This window comes from Cryptomeria japonica, chromosome 7, assembly GCF_030272615.1.
Source record: "Cryptomeria japonica chromosome 7, Sugi_1.0, whole genome shotgun sequence".
Classification (NCBI taxonomy): domain Eukaryota; kingdom Viridiplantae; phylum Streptophyta; class Pinopsida; order Cupressales; family Cupressaceae; genus Cryptomeria; species Cryptomeria japonica.
In genome coordinates, this window is record NC_081411.1 from 506,123,003 (window position 1) to 506,144,739 (window position 21,737).

The following is a 21,737-nucleotide window of genomic DNA, read 5'->3' on the forward strand; positions in this document are numbered from 1 at the left end:
CAACATAATACTAGTTTGTAACAAATACCAGTTGAGCATAACTCATACATACAAAAAATGATCTCATACCAAGTGTGTGTCCATCAATGACAATCACAACATAATCATCAAAAATGCCAACAAACTAGGAGGTTGTTGGAAGGTACCAAGATTATAACCTTGTGTGTTGTGCGTTCCACTAGGTACTGTGAAATAGGTAATATGCAAACCCATGTTTGGTTGAGTTGTACTTGTTGTATTGGCAAGACCTAGATTTGCATTTTGATAACTATGTGTGGATCCCATGGAATAGGAAACTGGAGGTTGGGTTGCACTTGTTGCCTATGTTTGAATAGGTGTTGAGATACTTGTTATTATTGGTATGCTCTGTGATGGTATACTAGCATTGATCACTGAGGATGACACACTTGTTTGAAAGTTTTCATTTGTGTTGACATTTGTCTGGATAGGTACATTTTGAGGAAAATTGGAGGTCATTGCTTGTATTTGTGTCAAGGGTGGTGTTTGACTATTATCTTGACCTAAAATTTTTCCTAGTGGTAAAATCTTTGTGACATCAAAATCCTCAGGTAGTTTTGCCCCATTTTGTATTAACAACGAAAGATACTTGTCCCTATCACTATGTATAAGTGCATATAGGATCATGAGGACATGTGGGTCTTGCTATGCAGACTCAATTTCTTCTTTTGTCAAATGCTGTTGTAATTCATTTATGGTGGACATTGTCTGTGTACCTGAGTGTTGACCTGTTGACATGTCCATGTTCCAAGTAGGGTTTATAGACTGTGTGTTGTTTGGGTCCATTATTCTTTTCGCTTTCTGGGACCTTGTGACGGGCATCTAAAATTACTTATATGAGGGTGGTTCTATGCAAGATGATGACCTAACACTAGATAGTAGATGTAAATATGAGGTATGCACGACTATACTAGACTATATTGAGGATTTTTATGTGAGACTTTTTTAGCATTTCTAGATTTCTCTAATGCAAGTCTTTCCATTTGTTGACGAAGTTGTTCAGCCTCAATCTCTCTATCAATTATACGAGAAATCCTAGACTCAATGTTTATCTCATGTATGGCTCCTATATATTGAAGTGCGCTTCTTCTTAAATCCCAAGCTAAGTTAGCTAGACCATCAATGATTTCTCATTGACCGCCATTTGGAACTAGATTAGGTTGCTCGAAGGGGAGCAAAACATCACCTAGGAGACCCATTAAGGCACATGCTATGAACCTATAACTGACAATGGACTTATATGTATATGCAGTCTAGATGAAGATGTATATGATAATGAAGGACTATGCACCTACTATGGATGATAATGCAAAAGACTTAGGATGATAATAAGGACGTAGGTGGAACTATGCAAAAGATGTAGGACAATAATGAGGATGTAAGTGGGACTATGCAAAAGACGTAGGATGATAATGAGGATGTAATTAGGACTATCTAGAACATGTAGGATGATAATGAGGATGTAATTTAGGATGATGCAAAAGACATAGGATGATAATGAGGACGTAATTTAGGACTATGCAAAAGACTATGTAAAAGACTGCCTAGGGTCACAAGTATGTAAGGACTTTTGAGAATCAGTTTCAAAATGTACTTTGTTTTCTACAACTTTGTGTGTAGGACAATGTTTTGTAGTTTTCCAAATCTGAGAACAATTGCTGGTAGGTATGTATAGCTGACTGACTCAATTTTCATACAATCTTAGAAAATTTGGAGATATGTGGGATAGGGCCTGAAATAGCCCAAGGGACGGACTCAATACTGGTCTATCACAATGATACATAAAAAAGCATGGAATACAATCTTAGGCTAGATAGTGGACACCATTTAGTGAGGCCCTTACGAAATACTGAGACAAAATGAACAGATAGAGAGTCTAGTAGCACTGGCTCCACTCCACTATACACACTTCTCGGGCATGCCAGTCTCTCTTACCTCGAAGATCTGAGGATCTTTTAGCCAAGGGATTCATGTATCATAGTGTAAGGTACATGAAGGGTATCTATGGGGTATGATCCACACTCTCGGAACCATTGAATGTAGGATTTTTGGCAACTAAATTTGGTTCTTAGTACTAAGTTTTGAGGGGTCTCGATTCAACGACGGATTCTTAGAGCAAGCCACTTAAGGCTTTAGTTGAGCTTATCGGTGCAGGGAAGGCCCCCACATATTTTGAATTCACTCAACACTCTAGCCATCTGACCAATATATTTATATAGTGGCTTGAAAAACCCGCTTGAGAGTACGTTGGGCGAGACGATATCCCTAACGCATCCCAATTCGAAGTACCTATGTGGGGTGATGAAATACCCAGTCAAAGATACCCCTCACTATGTAGAACAAAAGAAAATTTGGATGTCGTTGTCACCTTCCTTCTTTCTCCCAAGAGCCCAATGGTAGGTAGAAAGTCAGTTAGTGCAATAGTAAGTCCACCCCAGACACAATGAAAAGTTCTTTACCTTAAAAAAATAGAAAAATGATTTAATCGAATGCAGCCTGATTCACGTTCATTTTATAGCCCAAATTTAGGTGTTAGATATGTATGTGCATGTCAATTTTAAACACCAAATCCAAGTATGAAGGCATACATGTCAATTTTAACCATTTGTTGATTTTTAAGCACCAAAAACCAAGTGTGAGATACACACATGTCAATTTTAGCCCATGTTCATTTTAAACACCAACAACGAAGTGTGAGATTATTCATGCATGCCCTTTTTTAACTATTATTGATTTTAAGCACTAAAAATTGAAGTGTGAAGTGTGCATGCAAAATTACTAATCTAATCCTCTCTGCGAATCTACCACAGGTTGTAAACAGAAGATTAGTAGTAAAATTAAAACCAATAGAAAACAGAAACTCAATACTTGACAGAGGCAATTGCGTAATACTACTTGAGTGATTGCTTGATACTTACAGACCGAATGCATAAATCTGATAGACTGGATGCATAAATCTGATAGACCGAATGCGTGATGGTATCTGGTCGATTACGTAGCACTAATAGGCCGATTGCGTGACAGAATGCAAACAAAAAAAAAAGGTTAAAAACTAAAAAAAATAAGAAAAACTAAACCCAATCAGGAACCTGCGAAACCAATGGTGAAGCCCTAGCCAAATCCCTCATCATCCATTCAATATTGATTAGATCATATTTAACTATATAAGAAAGAACTAGGCTATTATATCTGTCTAAGGCCAGTTGTTCTTCTGAATCTTGTATTAATTTTTCTGCCTAGAGAACTTTTTGATATTGTTTGGCTTCTCTTTTTTGTTGTTTCATCCTTCTTGCACCTGAAATCTTGAACTGAACTTTTCTTGCCATAAATAGTGTTAATCAAATCATAAAATAAATAGCAATTTGATCTCGGATTAGCCAATTTTAAAATAGAATTAAACAGAACAGATAACAAACGGAAGAAAAAATTAAACAACAAAGCTTCGTGCGAATGCGTGATCTAGAAAGGGCGATTGCGTGATCTGGACAGGGCAATTGCGTGACCCTATCAGAATGAATGTGTGACCTCGAAGGGTCAAATGCATAATTTTGTCTATGCGATGTGTGATGATGTAAGCTCGATTGCATGATGGAAATATCTTTTCTCGAAATTCATGCAACTTGCAAAAAAATTGAAAAATACGAACAATCTGCAAAAATCACACAGAACACAGAAAAGGTTAAATTGTTGTTAGTTCACGTCAAGTTCACCAAAATATGGGATGCAAAATTCATCTTCTATTAACAAAGTAATCAATTAGAAATAAGGGAAATCATGAATCCCTATCCTAATCAGTATTTAACAAACAATACAATGAAATAACGCAATTAAGAAATAGGAATTATAAATCATCAAATCAAATCAAAAACTCATTATTCCATGACTATGTAGAACTTCCATTGCTCTTCTCCTCTTTGTGGTATGATGGCTCTCAGATATTGTGCTGGTAACCTGCAAGTGACACAAAGATTCAAAGTTTGTGATTGTTGAAAATGGAGATTGGATGCTCAATTTATAGAAAATTGGATGAGATTGATTGAAAGGTGGAACATAATGATCAAGAGGTGTGAACTTAGGTGAGCTCAAATGAAAATTGATAGTTGAACTGCTAATTGTAGGAGTGAAACTCAATAGATTGAATAGATTAATTGAGTCAACTGATTGATGAAAGAGCTGACTGAAGGATGAAAAAGGATGATTGGAGGAAATAAAGAAGATGACACAGAGAGCTTAATTTAGAAAAAGCTAACTGAAAGAGGAAAATAGAGATTGGAGAGATAAATGATTTAATTAATCAATTGATTGAATTAATTAATTTAGCATGTGCTTGCATTTAGATTTAGATTATTAATTTAATCTTTGCATGAGATATTATTCAAATAATTGAATTTATTAATTCAATTTAGCATTTGAATATATTTAGAACTTGACTTTCATTTTCAATTTGGTTTTTGAAATCATGCACATGTATTTGAATTTGGATGAAATTAGAAGAATATGAAATTAAATGAAATTAGAATTTGGGGATTTGGAATTGAAGATTTAATTAGCTAATTAAATAATTTAAAGAAACTATTTAATTATTTAGAAATGGAATTTAATTAAATAATAAAGATTATTTAATTTAAAGGATTAAATAATAATTAATTAAATAATTAATATTTAGAAATGGGTTGAATGACTAGATGATTAGAGATAGAAATTGAAAATTAATTTATTTAAATAATAAAGATTATTTAAATTGGGGAATTGATCATAATTAATTAAATAATAAATATTTAATTAATATTTAGAAAATAATTAAAATGATTAAATGATGAAAGAATAAAAAATAGAATAATTAGTAAGATGACAAGGAAATATGAAATTAGAAGAATAAGATTAATTCAATTAATTAAATAATAAAGATTATTTAATCAATTAGAGGAATAATTAGTACATGATCAATGAGACATTTTTAGGTGTTTACACCAAAAACCATGTACCATTCTTTTCTATCTGGTCAAGTTCCTCTTCCATAGCCTTAATCCAGTCTTCATCTTTGTGTGCCTCTTTAAATGTTTTGGGCTCAAATTTAGAAATCATGCAAGAATTTTCTCTGACCTTTCTTCTTGTAAGAATTACTACATCCTTATCTCCTATGATCTACTTTGGATCATGATGCAGCTTTACATACCTAGGAATTATCTTGGCTAATTCCTCTTTCTTTTCCTCTTCATCCTCATCTTCATCTTCATCTACATTAGCATCTACTGGTGTAGGAGCACTGTTACTTATACTTGGTTGTTTTGCAACTGGTTCCCAGAAGGTTACAACTGGTTCATCTACTGCTCTCTCACTATCGATTTCCTTAGGTTTCTCAGTGGTTTCATCAACTCTAACATTGATAATTTCAACAATTCTCTGAGTCCTATTGTTAAAAAACTTGAGAGCTTTGCTCTTGGTGGAATACCCTAGGAATATTCCCTCATCACATTTTGCACCAAACTTGCTCTGGTATTCACTTCTCTTGATATAACACTTGCTACCAAACACTCTAAAGTAGCTTACTACTAGAGTCTTACCAGTCCAATACTCATAAGGAGTTTTATCCTTACCTTTCTTGATGAGTACCTAGTTTACAGTGTAGACTGTAGTGCTCACTGCTTCTCTCCAAAAAGTGTGAGCAACCTTCCCTTGAATCAGCATCGTTCTGGTTACTTCAACTATAGTCTGGTTGTTCCTTTCTGCTAGGCTATTCTATTGTGGAGTCTGGGGGGTAGACAGTTACCTCTTGATGCCATTCTCTTCATAGTACTTATTGAATTCTTAAGAAGTGAACTCTCCTCCTTGGTCGGTTCTAAGGCATTTAATTCTCTTACCGCTTTCCTTTTCAACTAGTGTTATGAAGGCTTTAAAATTTCCAAAGGCTTCAGACTTGTCTTTCAAGAATGTGACCCACATCATTCTTGAGCAATCATTAGTAAGAATCATAAAGTACCTATCTCCCTGAAGACTCCTAGTTTTCATAGGACCACACAAATCAATATGTACAAGATCAAATAAATTATCTGCTATGAAACATTTACCTTTGAAGGTCGAGGAAGACATTTTCCCTAGTTGACATTCTCTACACAAAGGATTCTCCGATTTGTTCAGCACATGCAATCCTCTAACTGCCTTGATCTTACTGGCCTTCACAATATTATCAAAATTCACATGGCAGAGTCTCCTATGTCATATCCAACTATCATCAAACTTAGCCATTAGACATTGACTGATATTTGTATTTAACTGAAATAAGTTACCTTTGGTCTGCATACTAGTGGCCATCAATTCACCACTCTTGCCTTTTATTTTGCATACTCCATCTTTGAATTCCAGAGTGAGTCCTTTATCATTCAGTTGGGAAACACTCAAAAGGTTATGCCTGAGACCTTCTACCCAATACACATTATCAGCACTACTTTTTCTATTTAGAGAGATGGACCCTTTGCCTTTTACCATACAAGGTGCATCATTACCAAATCGGACTACACCTCCATCATACTCTTCCAAAGACATAAACTTTCTCCAGTCAACAGTCATGTGGTGATAACAACCACTGTCAATAATCCACTCATTAGAATTATCAAAGTGAGAGACAAGAGCCTTCTTGTCTAACACATCTTCCTTAATGGCTACAAACACTATGTCTTCGCTTTCTTCATCTTCCAATTCATTATCAGTGACACCTTCATCAACTGCAACAATTCATCTTCGCTTTCTCCTATTTCCTCCTTTGAACTTTTTAAACTTCTTCAGTTTGTCCTTATTATCACTATTGGGATAGTTTATAGCAATGTGCCCTATCCTATTACAAGAAAAATATTTCAAAGGGAGCTTACCTTTGTATTTTCCAGTTCCCTTAGGAAGTCTCTTGGCAAGAAGAGCTTCAAACTCCATCAGGATATCCTCATAATCCATATCTCTTCTTTGTCTGGGTTCACAACTGGTACTAACCTCTTTTCCCTTTCTAGATAGTGCAACAGATGCTCTAAAGGTTGAATCATTCTTCTGAACACTACCATCATAACTATTTAGCTCATATGCGGTCAACTTAGCACTAATAGAATCAAGGGATACCTTTGTGTTGTCAATAGATCTCAACTCTTGAATAGCAACAACCCTTATTGCATAGAACAGTAATAAGGTTCTCAAAACTTTACTAGCAATGGTGGAATCATCCATTGTACCTCCTACACTCTTGATGTCTCCAACAATAGTTTTAATTCTTATCCCATACTGTTGAATGGTCTCTCCTTCAACCATCCACGTCTTCAAATTTTCCTCTAAGGATCTCTTCCTTAGCTTGCTTCACATGCTCATCACTGCCATAGATAGACTCTAGAGTATCCCATACATCTTTGGGATTGTCTTTCTCTCGAACATATATAAACTCAATATCAGATAGACTGTTGATAAGAGCTTCTGTCATGCCCAAACTTTTGGGCAAAACACAACTGACAATTTTTTTTTTAAGCACCTAATTACATGCATTCATTTACTTAAATAGTTGTGACAACTTAACAGTTTGTTCTAAATGAAATCTTAATTGATATTAAATACTAACATAACAATTATGATAACTTCTATTATCAAGCGTAGCAAATAATTTTCATGAGGGTGTTATTAAGTTCTCTCAAAAGTTCCTTTCATTTCAGTTGCGCTTTTTAGTACTTATTTGGATCCATTTCTACTAAACAGACATTAATATAATTACCAGGTTTGATATCAATTATTTACTAAATGTTAACACTATTGCTATTTCATTTCATTAATATTGCCTAATTCAGTAGATACAATTAAGGTGCCAAACATCATTAAGTTAATTAAATTGTCTGATGAAAGACTCCACTTGGGATAATAAGATATGCCTGGCTTAGTCCCTTAATTTTATTATAGAGAAATTTTATTACAATATCCTCTTAAATTATTTATTTTGCTATATTGAATCATTCCATTTAATTATAAAATAAAACCATTTTGATCTCTAAAATGAATTAAAATAATTTAAATCAAGTTTATATATTACTTTTTCCAACATCAACTATTTAATATTTTGCTTCCATTAATCTCATTACCCCTTGCTTTAATTTCAATCGATTGAACTTCTAAACTATGTTTATCCAAATATGATAATAATAATGTTGTAGGATATTTCATTATATTTTCCATTAAAAATCTCCTAAAAAGTTAACCTCCAAAATTAATTAGAATTTTAAGCATTTTTTAATTTTAAAATATGCCCTCTTGACTATTTAAACATTTATAAAATATAAACACCTAATAAAATAATTAACTCTTCAATTTGTCCTATACATTATATATAAATGACCATTTAACATTGATAAAAAGAAATTAAGGATGGTAAATAAACTAATTAAATTCAGGACAATTTTTTTTTTCACTTCCATAATTTTAAACTATATATATATATATATATATATATATATATATATATATATATATATGATTACATATATATTTATCTAATATACACTTATATATTTAAAGTGAGGTTTATCCCCCTTTTAGTTAAAAATACCTAAATTTACCATGATACCCATAAACCCCAATTCTGTTTTAATCATTACAAAAAGCCTCTTTTATTTTTTTTTTTTTTTTTATAGATTTGTTTTTAAAAAAGATTTTGTTTTGTAATACTATTTTTTTTTTATATAAAATAAAGTTTTAAATAGTATTTTTTTTTTGCTTTATTTAAAAAGTGCAAATATATATTTTGATATATGAATATGTTAGTTTAAGTTTATATATATATATATATATATATAGGACAATAAATTTATTTCTGTTTATATCTGAGAAATGAATTCTTTTAAATATTCAATATAGGCATGAAAAGCTATTTATATATATATGTGGTCTTTAGGACAAAAGCTTTCTATGAAAATATAAAATCTGAAACATAATTAGCATATTTGAATCATTGAATTTATCTCCTTTTTATCAAAATCCTAGTTGCTAAAAGAAATAGATAGGTTATTTAAATATTGATTTACTATCGACAAAATATAGTAAAAAGCAGAATTAAGTTAGTTAGAATAGCAACTCTAGAATTTCTATTTTTTTCATTTAATCTGTTTAACTATAGATTTTATTCTCTTTAACTAAACAAATGATAGTATTTAATAATTCTAACAACAACTATATAAATGACCAATTTAATAAATTTAACAGCAACTAGATAAATCTAGACTAACATAAAACTTTAGAAATGACTAATAAATTTGTTTTTTTTTTAATTTTCTGCAATAAACAAAATGACAGATTTAAATAAAACTAAATATGACATTTCCATGTATAGATCTAAATTTTATATTTTATTTTATTTCCCAACCTACTACATGTAGGTAGATCTATTCCATTTCTTTTCTAATATCTTGATTTTAAATGCATAAAGGGAATGAATACATTTCTTTCTTTTCAAAGCATCCTATACACAACAAATATTTATTTCAAAACTAAAAACTAGAAATAATCATTTCTTTTCTACAATATAACATAAATAAATATCACATATCTTTAAAACATATTCCCAAGTCTTTATTGTCATTTTACAAATAGGTCTCTCATTTCAAATAGATGAGGACTTTCAAAGAATATTAATTACATTTACAACATTTTTCTACAACAATTAACTCCAGCCATATCTACATGTCCTGATATTTTCTTCTAACAACCTACAAATAAAACAAAGAGATGACCATGGAGTGCTCACCTCCCCACCTAGGCTAACTAGTAGCCACCCCCGAGCTCGAAGAACCAAGCCCTAGACAGGATTACACACATGCAATACAAAAGACAAGGGAAAACACTAGCTCAAACACAATCCCAACCCAGGCTACAATGCACCACACATTTGTGATGTCTTTTCAAGGGTGGTAGTGGACCAAGTACCCTGAGGAGACTGCAAGTATGGTAAAACATATAGCCACCTCATGGCAAACCAAATACTTCAAGTATAACAACCCCACATTCCTTATGCTCCCCAAGGCATTCATGCCTTATTTTCCGTCCTTATGACCCCCAATGCATAAACAAGCCATGCAACAAGGGTCAAATAAAATCCCTTGTGATCACTCTCATAACAAGAGCCTCTCACTCGAGGGCTGTCACTTCTACCACCCACAAGCCCATCCTCTCTCCCAAGAGTAGGAGGTCTTGTTTACTCCCAAAACACATACATTGCATAAGCACAAATCACTAAGTAAATTTCCAAGAAATATATGGACGAAAACCAGTCTTTCTCACAGGCATTTTTCTTTAAAAACAACATACAATAAGAAAACATTACAAGCAAAGTAGAACCAACCTTAAACTGCCCAAAGGTATGCTAGTTTTGTTGAGGATGAGTAGCCCAATTCCACAAGACTTCTCTTTCTTCCCTTAGCCTGCATTCTAAATCCCAAATCTATCTTTTTCTTTTCAAATTCTTTTGTCTCCAAAAATGGAGAGTGGGTGATTACCCCCAAAATCTCTCTTTCTTGCTTAAGAAGACACTAGTGTGAGTTCTCTCAAGTTTCTAAAACTGAAAAGGAAAGTAGGGTAAAATGGGAAAGGGAACTCTCATTCAAAAAGGAAGGTTAACAACTTAGTTCAAGCCTTCTAATTTCCATTTTCGCACAACTTAAAAAAGTCACTTTTTAGGGTGTCTAAATGGTCACATGGGAGTAGAAACATGCCTAAAATTACTCCTAACCCTTAGGTATACCTTATGGGCTTTAGGATACCCTAATAAACTACCCCTAGGAGTCCATTTAACCCTTTTTAAACCCCTCTGAAGTTTATTTTCGGGTCAAACCTAAATTGACCATCCCAAAGATTCTTTACCTAAGGCAATTATGGAATCACATTAAATTTAATTGAAAACGCTATAGTTAAAGAATTCCCTCCAAGAGACAAATTTAAAAACTCAAACATAAATCAACACATGTGTCAAGTGACACAAAGAAAATACTTTTTCAAAATTGTACATGAAATCTTGTCTCTTGTTGGATTTAAGTAAGTCAAATAAATAACATTTAATACACATGCATCATTTACTATTACGAATAAAATACGACACAAATGGGGTGTTGTCTCTCCAAATAGACAAACCCTGGTTTTACGAACATACATAAGTCTAGGTTTGGTTCTCCATAATATTTCCATGGTCACATGGATATCTTTTCCTGCGCCACTCAAATACACATTAGTAATTTCCAATAACCCCGTATAATATTAAACACATGAATTAGAATACACATCAAAGACTTCGCATACAATTTTCATTTGAACAATTCAATATATCTCATATCCAATTAAATCCACATAAGCAATTATTATAATTCTCATAATTTTGGTCTACACATAAAACATACATCTTGATTCTATTATCATAATAAAGTCCTGCAAATCCAATAATGACATACATCATCTCCAATTTATTCTATTCTAGAATCATGTAGAGTTCTTTATCATAATGCATATAAATGAAGCATCAACATTCATCAATGTTATCCAATCACGGAATCATATAAATTCTACATCCAGACATAGCTGACATATGTTAAATCAAGATTATCCAATCAATGGATCTTTTAGGATTTCAAATTCATAACACATCAAAATGTACACCACAAGGTGCAATAACTCTATAACTTGGTTCAATCACTTTTCTCACCAATCTATCTCTCTAACACAGTCCATTCTATTGAATTATAAAGCATTTATTAATAGGGTCAAACATGGTCAACTAAGTTAATCAAAGCTTGGTTTGGGGAAGGCCTTACATCATCCTCCCCTAGAGTTTGACTTACTCCTGGAAGTTGCATGAGTAGAATTACGAAGTAGGGACATAATATTTTCCACATTTTCTATGAGTTACTCAGAATCTTAACTTGCCTACTAGAAGGATGAAATGCCAAAATCAACTTATTATTGTAATTAACTTACTATCTTCACAAGGTTAAATTCTTAGTATTTTTATTACATTTCCCTTTGATCTTAGGTAGGTGTTTGCAAAGTTCTATCTTTCAACAATTTACATTAATGCGCCATCCAAATCATATCAATAACACACATCAACTCCCAAAATCAAGGTTACACATATCGAGTTTCTAGGAGTCCTACTTTGTTTAGAATTTGTTTAAAGGTATGTTTATCCTACTGTATTCTCATCCAAGCATGTTACTTAAGAAAATTGACATCACACTTATCCACAATGAATCTACTTACTCTACAACAAGGCACCTCATTAGGGTGTTAATAACTATTTGCTAAACCATCCTAGGTGCATAATTTCTTCCAACTTTCTTAGGTAACAAGGCAAAATCAAATTTAGGTTCTTCAATTCCGCCCTTATATAGGGTAGTTTTCTACCACTAGGGTTTATAATGTTTTTATTTCTAGGCACCAAGGTTTAAGTTTCATAGGGTACATTATTCGCAATTCCCAAACATTAAGGTACATAACAATCCCATTCTAAGGGAGTGATGATATTATTTATACTTATTTTAGATACCATCCACGCAATCATCTCCTTACACATGCTAAATTTACCCGTCAACAATTATTACTTTTGCAAATCATTAGGTCTAGATCATACTATTTATAAATTTTTCTCTTTCAGATTACTCTCAATTACTCTTATTTAGGAGGATCTTCCTTCCTTTATCTTGATTTGATAAAATATAATATTTGTTAATATTTTGTGCCTAATTTCACTCCTTGCGGTATTCTCCCTTGACACACTTTTAGTGGTTCAACGAACATGATAGATATTACACAAATCACATCACTAGGGCTAGTTATATTAACCACCAAAATGACCACTTGACTCTTTACAAGATCAAAAATATAAGTTACTTCTGCCAAGTCCAATAAAAAGAAGAAAAAATGCCAGCAATTGAAAGATACCAAAACTAGAAACATGGCAAGTGCCATAGCTCAAAATAAAAGAAACACAAATTTAGTGGTCCTTTCATCCTAAAAAAAAATAAACAGAAAGCACTAACCCCCAGGTCACAAAATGCTATTCAAAGAAAATCAAACAAATAATGTCGAATCAAACTCGAAACAAAATGACCATTCTAGCCATGCTATAGGGAGTAACTGCAACACATCACCCAAGATCACGTGTCCTGAGTGTGTTAGGAAGTGATGATTAGACTCTTAAGGTTCTTAGATTTCTTATAATCCTTTATTGATTTATGAAATAATTTCTTATACACAAGAGATTGCAATCGTTTTTTATAGATCATATTCCATTTTAACCTTCATGTGCTTACTACTACCAGCAACACTTTCCGATATAATTCGTTATCTATTTTGGGTTATTAACATCCTTAATTATATCTAACAAGTGATTGCCCTAACTCTACCATTCTCTGTCCATTCTTCTTGGACTTCCATTACTTATCTTAATATGCTAAACCTTGATCCAATGTTACGTGGTAGCTCAAGTATCAACACTTTCATATCTTACACACTCGGTTGATAGTTCGGTACAAATTTGACACTTGTTTACTTAGAACCACTTAGGGTTGTATAATGTAATCATATAATTTTACTAGGGACATCATTTGTTTTCTTAGCACCTTATGCTAGCTCCTTATATTTTCACCTCTAACATTCACTTGCCTTCATTAGGTAGGAGCTTGTTGCCAAATTACTAACACTTATGGTTAAGAGCCATTTGGGGTGAAATTATTGTCAAGTAAGGTCGATAATGGTTGACAACAATTTCTACCCACACATTTCATGACATAATTCAAACAACTCAGAGAGTGGACTTATTCTCTCTTACTTCACTTATGCAACTATGAAATCAAGGGGGTGTGCACTCGAAAAGTGACCAACACCCATCCTTTTAATTAAAATTTAGTAAAGAGGGAAGTTGTCTCGTTCCATATTACTTATTTATATATACTAACTAGCCATTTCCGACATATCACAACTTACGATTTCCTTCGATCCACAAAAAAATAAACACCTTATCATCATAATATTTTGTTACCTAATTACGGTATAACTTAAGGGTGTCCAAAAACTACCAATGTCTTAAGACCATAATTTTTTTACGTTCTCCCCTGGCTAACCACATAATTCAGCTCCTTATCTATGTTCTCATAAAATATTTTATATTGCCAACTAATTCTCATTAAAGCTTTGGTATTATATTACTGTTATACTATTTTTTTCCTAAGCCATTTCCATCTTCACGTTGTTTCATCCATACTTAATGTTTTCACATACTTTCACACTTGAGTGCCAAAATTTGTGAAGCTTCTTCGATTGTGCCTAGTAGATAAATGGTGTTACATATTGTCTTGTACCTAGCAGCTAACCATGATTGGGTTGCACTTTTCTTCTTAGTTTCTAAACGAAAACTAGTTACACATTTCTAGATTATGGGATCCTAATACTTTTACACTCCTTGCATTTCAATGGGGATTTTTGTATGATTACTAAATCAACTCTACTCTCTCTTCCATTATTTACTTTCTCCAAGATTATCTTCCCATAAATGAACTAGTTGAGGTTTTACTTGCTTGTTTCTCCAATTATATAACCACGGATGAACTTAGGTTTTATTGTAAATATGTTTTTGTACCCAAGAAGTTCATGCCTCCGTTGTCCTTATTTAACTCACCTATAGTATTACTAGGGTTTTCTAACCAAGGGAATTTCCATTCATCAAATTGAGTTCTTATCTATAGGGTTATCCAACTCTAGCTCCACTATATTGCTACAAACATTGTCTAACAAATGCTCTTAATAAGAAATCTAACATGACCACATTTTTAAGGTACCTAGTCATTAGGATAGGTCAATGCTTCTATCTGAGATTCACAAGAGTTCCTTTTAATTCTCCTTCATTTATGTCTTCTATGGCGGCCTTGATCTTTTTAACCATCATAATTTCATATAGATTAAAATTTTAATTAGATCTGTCTCGATTCTTATTTATCTTGTTTATGGTGACTTCATCTAAGGTCTAACTATCTTGCTTGACTTGCCATGTCAAGAACATATCTAGATGGATGGCACTCCTTTAGTTACCATCAGAGGTATTTTATTGAAAGATTCATCTCCTCCTACTTGGTTTGATTAGGGCTATTATTGCAATTTCAGGTTCCAATTGAATGGTAATCTCATAAGCACAAAAGTACTATCTTTTCATTTTTAAACACCGAAATACTTTATATAAATAAATAATTGAACATTTTGCAACCCTTGAGATTTTATTATGCTATAAGCCTTATGACTAATAGGTTTAAATTTTAGGGCTTTTAGTGACCCTTGGAACCCCTTGAATTGATATTTGTTGATCTATTGATCTAAAAGATTTTTCATTTATGTTTCACTTTGTTATATCACATGTTTCCACCTAGGTGTTATACTTCAAGCCATAGTTCAGTTTCAACTAAGTTATGAATGTAGCCCATTTTCACCAGTGTATGAACCTAGGGCTCTGATACCAAAATGTTATGCCCAAACTTTTGGGCAAAACACAACCGACAATTTTTTTTTTAAGCACTTAATTACATGCATTCATTTACTTAAATAGTTGTGACAACTTAACAGTTTGTTCTAAACGAAATCTTAATTGATATTAAATACTAACATAACAATTATGATAACTTCTATTATCAAGCAGAGCAAATAATTTTCATGAGGGTGTTATTAAGTTCTCTGAAAAAGTTCCTTTCATTTCAGTTGCGCTTTTTAGTACTTATTTGGATCCATTTCTACTAAACAGACATTAATATAATTACCGGGTTCGATATCAATTATTTACTAAATGTTAACACTATTGTTATTTCATTTCATTAATATTGCCTAATTGAGTAGATACAATTAAGGTGCCAAACATCATTAAGTTAATTAAATTGTCTGATGAAAGACTCCACTTGGGATAATAAGGTATGCCTGGCTTAGTCCCTTAATTTTATTATAGAGAAATTTTATTACAATATCCTCTTAAATTATTTATTTTACTATATTGAATCATTTCGTTTAATTATAAAAATAAAACCATTTTGATCTCTAAAATGAATTAAAATAATTTAAATCAAGTTTATATATTACTTTTTCCAACATCAACTATTTAATATTTTGCTTCCATTAATCTCATTACCCCTTGCTTTAATTTCAACCGATTGAACTTCTAAACTGTGTTTATCCAAATATGATAATAATAATGTTGTAGGATATTTCATTATATTTTCCATTAAAAATCCCCTAAAAGGTTAACCTCCAAAACTAATTGGAATTTTAAGAATTTTTTTAAAAAAAATATGCCCTCTTGACTATTTAAACATTTATAAAATATAAACACCTAATAAAATAATTAACTCTTCAATTTGTCCTATACATTATATATAAATGACCATTTAACATTGATAAAAAGAAATTAAGGATGGTAAATAAACTAATTAAATTCAGGACAATTTTTTTTTTCACTTCCATAATTTTAAACCATATATATATATATATATATATATATATATATATATATATATATATATATATATATATATATATATATATATATATATATATATAAAATACACATATGATTACATATATATTTATCTAATATACACTTATATATTTAAAGTGAGGTTTATCCCACTTTTAGTTAAACATACCTAAATTTACCATAATACCCATAAACCCCAATTCTGTTTTAATCATTACAAAAAGCCTCTTTTATTTTATTTTTATTTTTTTTATAGATTTGTTTTTAAAAAAGATTTTGTTTTGTAATAATTTTTTATTTTATTTATAAAATAAAGTTTTAAATAGTATTTTTATTTTTTTGCTTTATTTAAAAAGTGCAAATATATATTTTGATATATTAATATGTTGGTTTAAGTTTATATATATATATATATATATATATTTCAAACAAATAAGTTTACTATTAAGTAATGAATTCATTTAAACATTTTATATATATATATATATATTGGACAATAAATTTATTTCTGTTTATATCTGAGAAATGAATTCTTTTAAATATTCAATATAGGCATGAAAAGTTGTTTATATATATATATGTGGTGTCTAGGACAAAAACTTTCTATGAAAATATAAAATCTGAAACATAATTAGCAGATTTGAATCATTGAATTTATTTCCTTTTTATCAAAATCCTAGTTGCTAAAAGAAATAGGTAGGTTATTTAAATATTGATTTACTATCGACAAAATATAGTAAAAAGCAGAATTAAGTCAGTTAGAATAGCAACTCTAGAATTTCTATTTTTTTCATTTAATTTGTTTAACTATAGATTTTATTCTCTGTAACTAAACAAATGACAGTATTTAATAATTCTAACAGCAACTATATAAATGATCAATTTAATAAATTTAATAGCAACTAGATAAATCTAGACTAAAATAAAACTTTAGAAATAACTAATAAATCTGTTTTTTTTTTAATTTTCTGCAATAAATAAAATGACAGATTTAAATAAAACTAAATATGACATTTCCATGTATAGATCTAAATTTTATATTTTATTTTATTTCCCAACCTACTACATGCAGGTAGATCTATTCCATTTCTTTTCTAATATCTTGATTTTAAATGCATAAAGGGAATGAATACATTTCTTTCTTTTCAAAGCATCCTATACACAACAAATATTTATTTCAAAACTAAAAACCAGAAATAATCATTTCTTTTCTGCAATATAACATAAATAAATATCACATATCTTTAAAACATATTCCCAAGTCTTTATTGTCATTTTACAAATAGGTCTCTCATTTCAAATAGATGAGGACTTTCAAAGAATATTAATTACATTTACAACATTTTTCTACAACAATTAACTCCAGCCATATCTACATGTCTTGATATTTTCTTCTAACAACCTGCAAATAAAACAAAGAGATGACCATGGAGTGCTCACCTCCCAGCCTAGGCTAACTAGTAGCCACCCCCGAGCTCGGAGAACCAAACCCTAGACAGGATTACACACATGCAATACAAAAGACAAGGGAAAACACCAGCTCAAACACAATCCCAACCCAGGCTACACTGTACCACACATTTGTGATGTCTTTTCAAGGGTGGTAGTGGACCAAGTACCTTGAGGAGACTGCAAGTATGGTAAAACATATAGCCACCTCATGGCAAACCAGATACTTCAAGTAGAACAACCCCACATTCCTTATACCCCCCAAGGCATTCATGCCTTATTTTCCGTCCTTATGACCCCCAATGCATAAACAAGCCATGCAACAAGGGTCACATAAAATCCCTTGTGATCACTCTCATAACGAGAGCCTCTCACTCGAGGGCTATCACTTCTACCACCCACAAGCCCATCCTCTCTCCCAAGAGTAGGAGGTCTTGTTTACTCCCAAAACACATACATTACATAAGCACAAATCACTAAGTAAATTTCCAAGAAATATATGCATGAAAACCAATCTTTCTCATAGGCATTTTTCTTTAAAAACAACATACAATAAGAAAACATTACAAGAAAAGTAGAACCAACCTTAAACTGCCCAAAAGTATGCTAATTTTGTTGAGGATGAGCAGCCCAATTCCACAAGACTTCTCTTTCTTCCCTTAGCCTGCATTCTAAATCCCAAATCTATCTTTTTCTTTTAAAAATTCTTTTGTCTCCAACAATGGAGAGTGGGTGATTACCCCCAAAATCTCTCTTTCTTGCTTAAGAAGACACTAGTGTGAGTTCTCTCAAGTTTCTAAAACTGAAAAGGAAAGTAGGGTAAAATGGGAAAGGGAACTCTCATTCAAAAAGGAAGGTTAACAACTTAGTTCAAGCCTTCTAATTTCCATTTTCGAACAACTTAAAAAAGTCACTTTTTAGGGTGTCTAAATGGTCACATGGGAGTAGAAACATGCCTAAAATTACACCTAACCCTTAGGTATACCTTATGGGCTTTAGGATACCCTATTAAACTACCCCGAGGAGTCCATTTAACCCTTTTTAAATCCCTCTGAAGTTTATTTTCGGGTCAAACCTAAGTTGACCATCCCAAAGATTCTTTACCTAAGGCAATTATGGAATCACATTAAATTTAATTGAAAATGCTATAGTTAAACAATTCCCTCCAAGACACAAATTTAAAAACTCAAACATAAATCAACACATGTGTCAAGTGACACAAAGAAAATACTTTTACAAAATTGTACATGAAATCTTGTCTCTTGTTGGATTTAAGTAAGTCAAATAAATAACATTTAATACACATGCTTCATTTACTATTACATATAAAACATGACACAAATGGGGTGTTGTCTCTCCAAATTGACAAACCCTTGTTTTACGAACATACATAGGTCTAGGTTTGGTTCTCCGTAATATTTCCATGGTCACATGGATATCTTTTCCTGCGCCACTCAAATACACATTAGTAATTTCCAATAACCCCGTATAATATTAAACACATGAATTAGAATACACATCAAAGACTTCACATACAATTCTCTTTTGAACAATTCAATATATCTCATATCCAATTAAATCCACATAAGCAATTATCATAATTCTCGTAATTTTGGTCTACACATAAAACATACATCTTAATTCTATTATCATAATAAAGTCTTGCAAATCTAATAATGGCATACATTATCTCCAATTTATCCTATTCTAGAATCATATAGAGTTCTTTATCATAAAGCATATAAATGAAGCATCAACATTCATCAATGTTATCCAATCATGGAATCATATAAATTCTACATCTAGACATAGCTGACATATGTTAAATCAAGATTATCCAATCAATGGATCTTTTAGGATTTCAAATTCATAACACATCAAAATGTACACCACAAGGTGCAATAACTCTATAACTTGGTTCAATCACTTTTCTCACCAATCTATCTGTCTAACATAGTCCATTCTATTGAATTATAAAGCATTTATTAATAGGGTCAAACATGGTCAACTAAGTTAATCAAAGCTTGGTTTGGGGAAGGCCTTACAGCTTCCATGACTTGCCCATTTTCCTAAATTTCTCTTCTTTGATCATCAGTGAGAGTACCGGTAGGGACAACATAAGTATTTTCAACATAGTTCTAGTGTTGAGCACCCATGATTTTAATGTATATCTTCATTCTATCCTTCCATATCTTAAAGTTATCACTATTGAACTTAGGACCTTCCCTCTTCATCATTAGAATAGGATCTTTTCCTCAAGCAGTTAATCTTATAACATAGAGGACCTGGAGGGTGGTCTGATACCAATTGATGAATAATGATGAACAGTAAATAACCAACAGATATTGAGAGGGGGGGTGAATCAGTATAGACAAAAACTTTCTTTAACAACTTAAACTGCAAAGACTGCACTAACTGGTAAACAACATCATCGATCTAAATCAAGGCAATACCGGTAAGACACAATGACTGTAAAAGTCATAAATCGGTAACACTTAGATCTTCACAAAACCTAATATAAACCAGTAACACTTAGATCTTCACAAAACCTAATATCTCATTTCCACTTCACCCATATGCTTAAACGAGTAATACATCAAAAATATAATGACCATTGGATCAGCTTGCATTACCGCTTAACAGAAAACACTAAAACATCACATGAAAAAGCATCACACATGACACTTATTTTTCACATGGAAACCTAACTAGGAAAAACCACGGTGGGGATGAATACCCACAAGTTGTTCTTGAACTCTTCTAAAGTTCGCTCTATTAGGAGCCTAGTCTGGTTAAAGACTTTACAACAGGTTCTGCTAGGAACTGATCTTGCTAGGGATCACCTGGTTAAGGGATGGCTAAATACCCGATTAGAGGTTAAAACCCTGTTAAAGGTTACCTTGTGAGAGGATTTCAAAAACTCAATGATTTTGAGTCACCCTGTTAAATGATTTATAAAAAGCCTATTAAAGCTACCTGGTAAAGGGATTTTCCAATTGCTGAAATGGTTAGAAGTCAACAAGTAATACACTGATCTGATAACAACACTTAATGTCAAGGTAGATCCACTTCAGTTCCTTTACATTTGCAATTTCAATCTGCAGGTATCTACTCACTTCTCTGGTCTGGCAAGAATCACCTCACATACAATCATTTTCCAACAAACTGAAATGAAAATCATCATCGACCTTATAGACAACAATTAAGTCGACAGCCAAAACCTAAAACCCTAAGCATCTAGGTTAACAATACAGTCGGTCCAATCTTGACCATTTAATCACATTACATAGAGTAAAACAATGTTGAACAAATCTCAAGACATTATCCATCATTTGTTCTTCACTGCTTCTGGAAGCTGATAGCGCATCACGTGCTCTCCACCATTTACTAAGATTTTGCTCATTCCTGAGGTGGATAGAATCAATCTTCTTCATGCAAGATTCTCAAGGAGATTCTTCACACGCACAAGGCTGACGTGGCAACACGATCTGATCTTCATTTCAATGCTAACTCATCACAGGATGTCATCGGTCGAATCACATAGACTTGGAATGCATCAACTAGCAACCTTGAAGCTGAGACTACCAACCAGTAGTCATATCAAATGAAACCCTGATACAAACTTTGCATATATCGATTCACCTTTTCATATATACCAGTTCATACCATCATACCGGTTCACTTCATACCATCATATTGGTTCCCTTGCCAGTTTACTTACTTCAATATACCGGTTCATACTTCAGCATATTGACATTTTAGC